The following is a 13131-nucleotide window of genomic DNA, read 5'->3' on the forward strand; positions in this document are numbered from 1 at the left end:
ACATTATCACAATCAGTGCATCCTGGGATTAAAAACCATTTAGGGCCCAACTCTTAAAGAAACTCCCCACACAGCAGTATAATGAACACTGTTCCTTTTTATTGTTGCTGGCTTTATTGATATGCCAAAGGCGCCGCTAAGCTCAGTTCTACCGCTAAAAACAAAGGACTGACCCACTTCCCTTCATGGCTCTGATACAGGGACAGCACAAAAGCTTTGGGGAAGGTAACGCTGAGATCTCACAAAAGCTTTGGGGAAGGTAACGCTGAGACCCCACATGGCCAGCATGGGGCTGGGTCAAACGTTTCACGTGTCTCAAGACAAATGTTCATGAGTTTTCTTTCATTTTTAAGAACGTGCCAGCACAAATTATCAGGAAATCGTGAAAGACTTGGGTTGGAAGGAACCTTTAAAGGCCATCCAGCCCAACCCCTCTGTGAGGAACAGGGACATCTCCCACCAGCCCAGGTATCTTGGGTTGTTTGAATGAATTCACCATTCCCTAATCAGTTGTTTGAGGGATAGAGGGGCAAGGCAATTCCCCACCATCCTTAGGAATCCATCCACATCCTGATTCCAGGACAGCTGGTGGCATCCCCCTCCATCCCCAAGGCTGCAGATGAGGTCCTTCAATTCACCACCAAGGAACCATCCAAGATCAGGGAACCATCCAACTTCACTCTGTTCTAAACTTGAAGTGATTACCAAAACCTGCTAAAGGATATTCAGAATAATAATGAATTCACCAGGTGCCTGCACAGAATGAGCTTAATCCTCTCTTGGATGTTCATGTGACCTGGAGACCAAAATGGGGCTCACGTGAGTGGATCCTCTGGAACTCAGTTTCATGGACATGCCAAGATCTGCAGGGCAAAAATTAACCCAATATTTTAGTTAATATTGTGTAACCATGCAGCCTCTCACTTCTTACAGCACCTTTCAGCCAAGTGCAGCTCAAATCCATACGAATGAGGATTCTTTAACCACTGCTGAAATATTAGAATTCCAGTGAAATACAGCACTGCTGGCACAGAAAATAAATATGAGAGTCCCTGTTAGGAAAGAGAGCACAGAAAATAAGTTTGATTAATGTATTTTAGACAGGTGAATTATAGCTTAGCCCCATTGAAATGTGACCAGACACTTTGAAACTCTCACTGGTTCCCTATTGAGAGCACAAATGGTGATGTTTTACATTTCCTGGGAAAGGCAGGCAACCCAACAGCAAAGTTACTGGGAAAATCTGTTACCCAGTGACCAACAAATGCCATTCCATGCAGTAACTCCTATTTCTGTGGAAGGCCCCACTTCCACAACGCCCCTGGCACGATGCCAGTTTGTTTTCATGGAAGGAAAAGGTCTCAGCTCAAGTAACAGATCTCCCAAGCCAACGGGAACAGAATAGAAACTCTGTAATTGGAGAAGCTAGAAAGAAAAATTCCTAAATAACTGCCTGTGCAAGCACTGGAATGGGAATGTTGTGTGCCACTAGATGAGGATATCACAAGATCCCAGAATCCTTGAGGTTGGCAAAGACCTCCAGGATCATTGAATCCAACTTGTGACTGATCCCACCTGTCCCAAGCCCAGAGCGCTGAGTCCAGCCATTCCTTGGACAACTCCCTGGGCAGCCCATTCCAACTGCTGCCCACCCTTTCCATGAAGGAATCCTTCCTGATGTCCAGCCTGAACCTCTCCATGTGCTGTTTGAAGCTGTTCCTCGTTCCCTGGGAGAAGAAACCCATCCCCACCTTCCTGCAATCTCCTGTCAGGTAGAATCGATCCAGCTGAAAACCAATTGTCACAGAAGGGATGCAAAAGCCTCCGAAAAACGAAGCCATGAGGTGTTTTGTATTCCCAGAGAGACCCACAGGCTCTGATCTCCCAGTCCTGCAGGGAGGGGGAGTGTGGCCATTGATTGCAATGAGTGCAGGATCAAGACCGTAATGCTCGCAGCAGCCATACACATCAGTGTAAACCCATTTGTAACAGAACCTCAGGGCACGTTTCATGCATGGCTGGGAGGAAAACCCACTCACAATGGAGGGCAGGAGTGTTCATGGAGAATTTATACTACAAAAGAAAAAGGAAAAACTTTCCTCTATGCCTCTATGTGAATTCATCAATTTAACTTACACTTAAATGGAAAATCGCTATACAGAGACCATAAAAACGTATTATGTTACCAATTGAATGGTTTACACTGCTGGCAAGCTCAGGGAAAACGTACCTTTTCACTATCCCCAGCCTGGGTGAAGCACATTATGAAGGATCCCATATATATCCTTAACTTTTGTACATGGCAATTCTCTTCGCATGTGCTCTCCTTACCCTAAATCAAGTGAGTGATGAGAAGAAGGATGAGCGTGGGTAGAGAAAGGAAGGAGATGTAAAGAAAAAGAAAAGTGGAGAAGGAAAATAAAGAGAAAATAAAGTTAGGGATGAGGCAGAGACAGAAATGGAAAATAGAGCAGGAAAAGGGCAAGGTGTTTCTCAGGAGTCCAGGGTAACAAATGCATCTCAATAAAGGCAGGCTGCTCTAAAAGGAAAACAATTCACACATCTCACCTTCCTCACGTATATTCTAGTTGCACATGCCAGGAGGCAGCAGGGCAGGAAGAGAACAGAGAGCAGGGAAAAGAAGACACGGTGCTGGGCAGCACCTTGGCTTAGCCAGCTGTTCTCTGCAATAAATCCAATACTCAGTGCTAAAAGAGAGTATTTTATACCCATCTCCACTCTCTGACAACAGATGACGGTGCTGGGGGGCTCCTCTGGAGCAGAGCTCAGTAAATGCTGTGAGAAGGGACACCCCAAAGTTCTCTTGTCCTGCTGCTTCCCCGGACATTTACAGGGCAAACAAGGAGCAGACAAGGACCACGGTATGGCCATGCATCTCCAGAGGTCAGTGCAAGGAAGTCAGCTGTGGCTGGAGCAGCACAGGCAGATCCAGCAGTCTAAAACCAAATTTTCCACTCACAGAACTGCAGATACAAATGGATATAAAGCATTTCTGGGTGGTGAGGCCCTGAAATGGTGCCCAGAGGAGCTGTGGCTGCCCCTGGATCCCTGGTGGTGCCCAAGACCAGCTCAGACAGGGCTTGGAGCACCCTGGAACAGTGGAAGGTGGCACTACATGAGCTTTAATTTCCCTTCCCACCCAAACTCCTCAATGATTTTATGGTTTTCTGCACGGACATATCTCTATGCAGAAGGTTGTGAAAAAGGAAGTTTCTCAAACTGCTTTGTCATATTTTATTATTTCTATAAGCCAGCGTGCCGCATCCCAGCGTTCAGCAGTGGGAACACCGATGTGCAGCACGGGAACAAGCCCTGATCATTCCTCTGCCACACCCTGCTCAGTGGGATCTGGCACAAACAGCACTCCTTGGATGTTCCACTAACTCAGATTCCTGCCAAACCCCCTCAGAACTGAAGTGCTGGTGATGCATGGTGTCCCAGCTAGACCCCACACTCAGGCATTGGCACGAAGGAGATTTCCCCATCCCCGTCCCCTTGCTCACCAGCCAGGGGTCTGACCTCTCCAAAGTGTCAGATTTCAGTCCCCTCTAAAATTTTTTACAGCTCAGAAGTGCAAAGGGAGCAATGAAACTCTCACTTTTTAATGCTGAGCTCCCCAATGGGGCTCCTGCTCCGGGCAGGAGGTCCTTGGGAGGTTCTCTCCTTCGTGGTCCCCCGCCCTCCTCTTCCTCCCGCATTCCCATCTAATGCAGAGAGCAACCATTCCACCCAGCCTGAGCACAGGGGAAAAACATAAGCATAGGAAATTTGGAAAGTGTTGTTGGTTTTGTTCTTAATCCTTCGTGCCAAGTCTGATTGGTCTTTACTCATGAAAAACTCAAAAATGACTTTACTTTTTATTTCTCTTCTCGCTTCCTTCCCCCATGGAGTAGTTTGGTGAGTATTGAACAGCTCTGTCACAGGGATTACTGATGTTAATCAGGACCACACAGCCACATTACACAGAAGTTTTTTGTAGGGACTATCCTAAGGAATATAAATTAACGCTGGAGATTGTTCTGGACTGCTGACTGCAGTGCTGGTTACTTTGTGTTAAGAAAACTGCACTGTGCAAATCCCAGGAGCTCCGAGAATGATGACAGGAATGATCAAAGGAAGGCTGGAAATCTATTTATTAATGAAATATAAAGAGATTGGTAGACAACAATTATACCTTAGAAGGAAGCCCATAAGAGAAGATGTGATGCAGTATAAAAAATACTGATCAGCACAGATGAGGCAGATCAAGAGCTTCAGACTCAAAGCACACAATCAATTAAACGCTCGCAAATTCAAAGCAGATGAAAAGAAATTTTGTGTTGCCCGACCTGAAACTCAGACAAATGAACATTGCTGGGATCTGCACAGCAGCAGTATCCCAGATATTTATATACCATAAAGGAGCAGGATCACTCCTTACAAACTCTGGGAGGGGCATTGCACAGCGAAGCCCATCGCCAACGCTGTAACCAGAACAAGATTTAAAGGGAAGAAAATTCCCCAAATCCAGTGCTTTTTATGCCAGTGGTGGCCAGGGAAGGACAGGGAGCAGGGGTGAGGTGGGCAAGGGGAGGTGCAGCAGCGCTGACGGAGCATCTCAGACACATTTACTGTGCGCCCGCAGCCACGCATTTTATGAAACTCTGGCTGTCCCCCAACGACGTGCTAAAATCACTTGGAAAAAAACCCATTAATTGTGTTGGGAGCCTCTGCTCATAATTATGACCCACCTGACCTTCATTGACCCCAGCAGTGGTGCTGGTGGTAAAAGGATGCATTGGAAGCGGCTGCACATCAGGTTCTGCTCAACTCGAGCTGCCTGAAGAAGAGCCACATAAAAATGCTGTTAAAATAAACTTTGGTAGACAGAGACCTGGTGTAAACCAAGTGTAAACTCTGAGTGGATTTTTACTACAGACCCATAAACCTCAGAAAATAAAAGTTTGTGGGGGAAACTGAGAGAAGCATCGATCATGGGGACTCCGGGTGCTCCCAAGGTCTGCAGGCAGAGGCTGCCCCCTGCAAATCTCACCTTCCTTTCCAAAGCTGTGCCTGCAAATGGCATTCCTGAAACTTCCTTACAGCCTCCTCTATCACAAAATTATTTCTGTGCTGGCACCCTTCCAGCCCCAGCAAGGCAATTCCTTTCTCCACTTCTTTTCCTCGTGCCCCTCAGGAAAAGCTTCACGGAAAAGGCACAGCTTTTGTTGGGTGTAGCACATCAAGATCCCAAAATTGCTCCTAATTGTAACATTTGTAATTACTTCTAGCTTTTAATTTTTATAATGAGTCTTCATGGTTCTGTTGACCAGAGGGAAAATTTTAATCCCAAATGTGCCCAACTGTCAAAATTGCCATTACGTTTCAGGTAAAAAAAAAAAAAAAGGCTTTTAAGAAGTTATGAAGTTTACTTATTGAAAATTAGAAATGAATATTTATTGTCAGGTTTCCATCAGAGATTGAAACCTTTTATTTAACACTGGCTGGAAGTGTAAATTATTCAAATGTTTACATTTGAATGCTGCTGGACTCTAATGATTCCATTTTCTGCAGTGTGCTAGGGGTGAGATAATGAAAAGCTTCATCAGAGGGTTAAGCAAACATCCAGCTGCAACTTTCATGGCAGTGGGAAAGGTTCAATTCAGGCAGCCCCGTGCTCCTTGCAGCCTTCCAGCACCTGAAAGGAGCCACAGGGAAGCTGGAGAGAAATTTTACAAGGTCTGGAGTGCCAGGAAAAGGGGGAATGGCTTCCCTCTGCCAGAGGGCAGGGTTAGATGGGGAACTGGGGAGGAATTCTTCCCCGTGAGGGTGGGGAGGTCCTGGCATGGCTTGGGAAGGAAAAGAGTGATGCAGCCATAAAGGCAAGAGGCACACTTGGAGTTTGGATGTTTGAAAGGTTTTTTAAGGACACGGAGGTGTTGGATGGAGAAAGAGTTTGGAACTTTTCTAGCGCCGCGGTTTTTAATTTTTTACATGATTTTATTTGAGAGGTAACCGAGAAGGTGACTCTGTAGCTGCTCCTCTCCAGGCGCACTCAGCCTCTCTCCTTGAGAAATCCCTATTGAGGACCATCAGCAGAGCAGGACCCAAAGGCAGCACCAAATCCCAGGGAAGGCTGGAGGGCACCACGTCCCTTCCCCAGCTCCCAGTCCCATCCCACCCCCAGGTCCTGGGAGATGCCCCAGCTCAAACTGGGCTGGCCTGGCACACAGGTAATATTTTCTGCCTTTACTGAGGCTTTTCTGAACTTCAGCCACGCCATTATGCGGTTAATTTCCCCACTCTCCAGGGTTTTCATGGGATATCCTGTTCATGCATCCAGAGCCTGCTATACACATGACGGGAGTTTCTTGTATTTAAAGAAAAAACAAAAAACACACGCACTCGAGGAGAAAAATATTTTTTAACCAGTTAAGGCAATTTTTTCTACCTCATAAAGAAGCAGAAAGAGGCAAAAGCCCAATTTTCCCACCGTTCCCACCTCAGTTCCAGCCCTCACCTGTGTCACTCCCATCAGGCACAGTCCAGAGCTCTGCAGCTGCCCCTGTATTTTCTGCCAGTATAATTTTTTTAAATACACAAATATTATACTCCAGGGCATGTTTTGCTGGGCCAACAATACATGCCTCACTTTTATTGTGAGGCACAAGCCCTTCGGTTTCATGTCTTTTGACCTCCCAAGAAATGTATTAATGACCCTATAAAGCTCTCTCTGGCACGTATTCATATTAATACAATATACTCCTTTGTTTTTTTATATTACATAATAAAAGGGGGGAGAGAGGGGAGGGATAAAAAAGACAGTTGTTTCAATATCCTTCCACCACAGAGCATAGTTCAGTGGGAAAATAAACCAAAACCAGTGATCTGAAGAGGGGTAGCTGACATTAGGCCAAATTTTAAGCTTATTTCTATTCCTACTTATTTTGTCTTGCTTTCAGTTGTGGCTCTGCTCCATCCAAGATCGAGCTGCTGCTTTTGGATGCCCGCTGGAGGAACCAGCTCCTTCTGAGCAGCATCCAGGCTCAGCCACAGGAGCAGTTTCAGGTAACAGCTTCCCCTCCCTCCACTTGGGTCTCGCTCCCAGGCACCACATTCCAGCAGTTTCTTTCCACCTGGAGCTGGGGAATGGCTCTGAAGGATGAGGGTGGAGCAAAGGGAAAGGTCTGAGCCTTCGACGAGTGCGCGATTTGTGCCTTAAAAAACACGCAAACTACAAAAACAATTGTGGAAGTTGCTTCCCCAAATTATCTTTTCCCATTCCCTTGAATTATTTTTTATTCCCAGAGGAATCTAAATGAATTTTCTGGAGGCTTGGTTCAATATTTGGGCTACTCCTTGACCCTGTGAGCACACTGGGAGTAAGTTTGGCCGTGACTGGTTCATGTTGCTCGACAAGGGACATCCTCCAGTGCTCCAATCCTGTTTTTTCACAGAATTAAAATTCAGCCGAACCAGAGTTTGTCTGAATTAAAATCCCTATCAAAACCTCACCCCCAATATTGCCATGCCATTGTCTGCCCCTCATTAGCACAGTGGACATAAATCTCTCACCCCTCACTGGTGGCACAGCTCCAAGCCAAGCCAGTGATTGATTTACATCCAACTGATACAAACTGGGTAAGTTTTAAATAATCTTTCAATGAATCTAAATTCTTGATAAAAAATCAAATTGCAAACTCGAAGTGAGAACGCCAAAGGCTGCCCCAGATTTCTGAAGCAGATCACAGCGCTCCAAAACCACAAAAACAAACAGAATAATGATTTTTTGCTGTTTAAATGACAAATCAACCCCAATTTGGACTTCAGTGTCCTCAGGACTGCTTCAACATGGGAAAGAAGGGCAAATCTGGCCTTGCTCCTACTTAACTCTGGGAATTTTTCCTCCTACTTTGAAAGGAAAAACATCACAGTTCATAAAGTGTGGCCTTTTTGCTAACACAGAACTACTTTTTTCCTTCTGACACTTCCAAAAAAACACTTCAAAAGTTAATAGAAACGATTTAGCCAACAGCTCTTTTGAAAGGAAGTCTCCAAGCTGAACTCCAAATTTTGATAAAGTGGAGAAAGTGTCACCCACAAAATAACAGAAAACACTCCACACACCCCAAGAAATCTAAGAGAGCATTTTCCAACATTTCTAACTTCCTAGCAGCATCTTAGCTTTTGTTTATATTTGATATTTAAGGCAAAATAGATGGGAATATTCATAATTAATAATGAGTAAACCAAGAGTTTAGTCTTTTTATTAATTTTTAAATTTAGAAAATTATTAAAAAACATGAAGCTGAAGTTATTTGGCAGGCGCCTTGCAATGCACATAAATAAATCTCTTTCAGCAAGTCCCCGAGGGTTTTAGGCAAAACTTTGTGAATGCCAAAGAGGAAATCTAAAAACAATTTCTGGCTTGGTAGTTGAGCCAAAAAATGGACATCAGGTCCAAAATACAGTATGAAATATTAGTTTTTGTGCTCAAGAATGAAGTGAGGGATGTTTTCAGCTCAGGACTGTCTAAGGAGCTTTCCAGCGAACCAGAGCAACAAAGATTTTAACCATTAACCATTTAATCATCAGCAAGAGCCTGATTAGGGATTTTATTGCTGTTCCTTGGCGAGAATCGTGGACAATGAGGGGCACTGGGTTTGGGGTTTTTTGTTTTGGCGAGCAAAACATTTTGTGAGAACTTTCCCAGTCATTTTTAATTCAGGTCAATACACAGAAAAGCATCAGTGATCTAGAGAGGATTCACCAGTAGGATTGTGTTGACTTCTCCACAGAGGATATCCAGCTCATTCCACTGGGATCCCAGTGGCATCTTTAAATTCCTTCTCCAACATGAATGAGTCGAATTTCAGGGCAAGCTGAGAGAGCAGCTAGAAAACAGCTCTGTGCTGAATATCCCACAGAGCATTTGGAAATGGGGGCAAGTTTGGCGACAATCAGGCTTTAGAAATCAAACTCTGAGCCACCTGGTCTGTGGAAGGTGTCCCTGCCCATGGCAGGAGGGTGAATTGGGTGAGGTTGAAGGTCCCAACCCAAACCAGTCTGTGATCCTGTGACTGTGGCTCTTGATGCTCCAAAGTCATCAGTGCAGATTTGGGGAAACTTCTGTCACAGCTGATCTGTTCTTCTCTACCTCACCCAGGGAACACATCAAGGACACACAGATCTAAGTGTCCCCCAGGCTCCTCAGTTTACAAACTTACCAATATTTATGCAAAAGACCAAGCTTTGCATGTAGGGTTACAGCATGCTTGTTCCAGCAGAGAAAACCCTTGTGGGATTTGCAGCAAAGGTGGCACCAAAGGTTGTCAGAAAACCTGCGTGGGAGAAAGTTCTCCAAACAAGGTTGAGTTTTTAACCAATGCACTGAGCATGGAAAAGGTCATCAAGCCCTGGAATCGCCTTCCCAAGGAAGTGGTGGAGCCACCATTACTGGAAGTGTTCAAAATATGTGTAGAAGTGGCACTTGAGGACAGGGTTTAGTTGTTTAATGGTTGCACTTGATGATCTCAAAGGGATTTTCCAACCTCAATTATTCTACAGTCATCACTTCTAGTGAAGATTTGCTGCTTTGCCTCAGTTGATGGCAATCTTTATTTACAAAAAAACCAGAATTGGATCTCTCAACCTGAACTTCCACTCTGCTCCTACCAGTGCCCTCCCCTCCAACCCAGTTATCCCAGCACGGGCACACAGAGGAGTGAGGTGGGAAACAGAACAAATACAACACAGAAGGATTGCCACAATTCTAAGAATCATCTTCTTCCTAATTTTCACAGATATCTGATCCAAAAAGCATCCACTGAGTGAGCACAAAACCAGCCAATACCTTATGGAAAATCTGCACTTGTGCTGCCATTTCCCCTGATGCAGAAGAGCAGCGGTTTCCTGCACACGAATATGAAAACTAATATATTTTACAGAGCCCCAACTCTCCTCATTCTCCTTGCACGATAAACTATAGTTCTGGAGGGACAAACTTGCAGGAATCACACACAGACTGCGGCTCTCTGTGAGTATTGGCTGTCTGCAGCATCTGCCCCTGCGAGGACATTTGCATCTTCAAACAAAACATCAGCAGAATTGACAGATTCTTGTTTAAATAAGGTTTGTTCCAGCTTTGAGATCTCTAACTATTGTTATCAACAATACAAATGAGGGTTTATGGAAAGAGGATATATTAATTCTATCCTTCCCCTGATTAAAAACATTGTATGGCTCACTGCAAATCACAGAGTTGTGATTTTGAAATTCCTGTAGACACCAGCTCCCAGCACGCTGCTCTTTTATGCATCACGTCACTTCCCGGCTGCCTTTTGCTGAAAATGAACATAACAAAATCAAATATACCCCCCAAAAATTCCACTGGAAATACTCCCTCACCAGAGCTGGTCTGTGAGTGAGTGATTCTCAGGGAAAAACTCGGTATATTTTTGAAAAGCGCTCATGTTGATTCTTTAACTTCTTTTCTGCCTCTGCTAAGGTTGGTATTAAAGCACTCAAGATGATATTTTGTGTTCAGACTCAGATGTTTGTTGTTTCTTATCTATATTACAGTCATGCAAGTCATGAGTTCTACAGCATTCTAGTAACAGGATACAAAATGCCTGACTATCTTTTTTTGCAAGGTCTTTTAAGGATAAACTGTCCAATTAAGAAATGACATCTAAATTATTTTTATTTTTAACCCAATAACTGATTGTCCAAAGTCTGTAATGTGAACTTTTCTGACTAATTACATAATACCAATGAAGAAGAAGGTGAAGATGAAGGTGAAGATGAAGACACAGCCTCATGTCAAATGTAGTGTTCTCTTGTGGGTCTGTGCCTTTCAGCACAGAAAGTTTAAAATTCTCAGCATCCAGGGTTCCAACATCCTTACATTTGTGTTGCCCAGCTTGGATTAAAAATCCTCACAGAGGTTTCTCTGGAGGCAATGTAAAGTTAAAAATATTTTCTGAGCATCTAAACCAGAAACCTCCCAGTCTTGTTCTCATCCTCCCACCTCTGGAGTTAAGCCCAAAGTTTAATCTCTGAGCATCGGTGATCCTGATTTGTTCAGTTTGCTGGGATTGGTGGAGCTGATTTCTGACAGGAACCTTGTGGGAGGGTCTGGGAGACACAAATGAGCCTGAGGACACCCACGAGAGACATTCTCTGCACAGGAAAATTGTTTGGAAAAAAAAGGAGCCACTCATGGTTTTTTGTTAATGAGCGAAATTCATTTATCGAAGCTGTTATGAAAAGTCTGTTTATTTATAGAATCATAGAGGATGGCTTGGGTTGGAAGGACCTTAAAGCTCAATTTGTTCTGATCCTTGCCATGGGCAGAGACACCTTCCCCTGGACCAGGTTGTTCAATTCCCCATCCAGCACTTTCATCCGCAACTTCTCTGTGCAACAAAATTCACTCAACTAAAACCGCTGAGTATCTTACACTGACCTACAGAAAATTTTGGCTCCATAAGCTCTCTACTGAAAAATTAGTAATGACTAAAAATGTCACTTCATATTATTTTTGTCCTGTGCATTTCCACAGATGTTTGGGGGGCAAAATACATTTATTTATTTATTTATTTATTTATTTATTTATTTATTTATTTATTCAATATATATGTATATATATAAATATATATTAATATATATTTATTTATTTTTATTTCTTTATTTTTATTTATTTATTTATTCATTCATTATCTCTATGGACACAAGTCCAAAATTTCACTGTGATGCAACTGGGTACAGCCTGTGCTGAAGACTCTCGGCCAAAATTATCTGCTGCTCTCTCATTTAAGAAGTGTGCCCCTCCTTCCATGAAGTCTCTCCTAAGTTTTTTAAAAAATTTAAAAAAAAACTTTTTTCCCTTTTGAAAGAAAAAAAAGCTACAAAAAAAAATAATCAAAGCACGGAAAATTATTAGAAAAGAACAGAAAACATGTGAAAAAAAGCAACCACCCAAGCAAGAGCTATCCCTGTCAGGAGGTTTTCCATAAATCCTAACTTCTCATCATCTGAAGATTTACTTCTTTAGCAGCAGATGGTGTGACCCTTATGCAATTAGTTAGCTCTGCTCTTAGAGAGATAGCGCTCTTCAAACCCCACTGTTGTTGCTGACAGAAACATTTTTAAAGCACTATGCAAACAAGACTACTTCCTTTAATTGCAGCATGCAAATGGGATGAAGAAGGATGGAAGGAGGTGAATATTAAGCACTCAGCCCTCCACAGCTCTGAGGTGGAGACTCCACTTGCAGGGTAATGCAGGAAACAAAGAGCATCCTCTGAAAGTGGATTCATTGGGAAGGAATTGTTCCCTGGCAGGGTGGGCAGGCCCTGGCACAGCGTGCCCAGAGCAGCTGTGGGTGCCCTGGATCCCTGGAATTGTCCCAGGCCAGTTTGGATGGGGCTTGGAGCACCTGGGACAGTAGAAAGTGTCCCTGCCATGGCAGGGTGTGGAATGGGATCTGCCTTCAGGTCCCTTCCAACCCAAAACTTTCTGGCATTCTGTGAAAGCAGCAGCTTCCAAAGTGTCCCAGTGCAGGAAGGCCGTCCTTGCAGAGGGACACCAGGAGCACCAGGAGCTGTGAAGGTTGTGAAGGGCCTGGAGGAGCAGCTGAGGCCACTTGGCCTGTTCAGCTGCAGAGGAGGAGGCTGAGGGCAGAGCTCAGCTCTGTGACAGGGACAGCACCCAGGGAGTGGCTGGAGCTCTGCCAGGGCAGGTTTAGGTTGGATTTTAGGGAAAGCTTCATCCCCTGAGGGTGCTGGCACTGTCCCAGTGAATGGGCACGGCCCTGAGGCTGCCAAAGCTCCAGGAGAGTGTGGACATTGCCAAACGTTCCCAGGGATGCCCAGGGTGGGATTTTGGGGCAGTGCAAGGCCAGGAGCTGGGCTCAATCCTTGTGGATCCCTTCCCACTCACTCTGATCCTACACTCTCTTCCCAGCTAAACTCTCTGAAGTCAGGGACCCAAACATCTCCTGGGAGGCTGGAACAAGGGAATGAGGACACAATGCCATGGACCCACAGCCATGTCCCTGCATGGAGAGGGCTCAAAGGCTTCAGGAGCTCTTGGATGTCACAGCTCAGGGGGAAGACACTTCTCCACCCA

Source organism: Zonotrichia albicollis, chromosome 7 (genome assembly GCF_047830755.1).
Source record: "Zonotrichia albicollis isolate bZonAlb1 chromosome 7, bZonAlb1.hap1, whole genome shotgun sequence".
Lineage (NCBI taxonomy): Eukaryota > Metazoa > Chordata > Aves > Passeriformes > Passerellidae > Zonotrichia > Zonotrichia albicollis.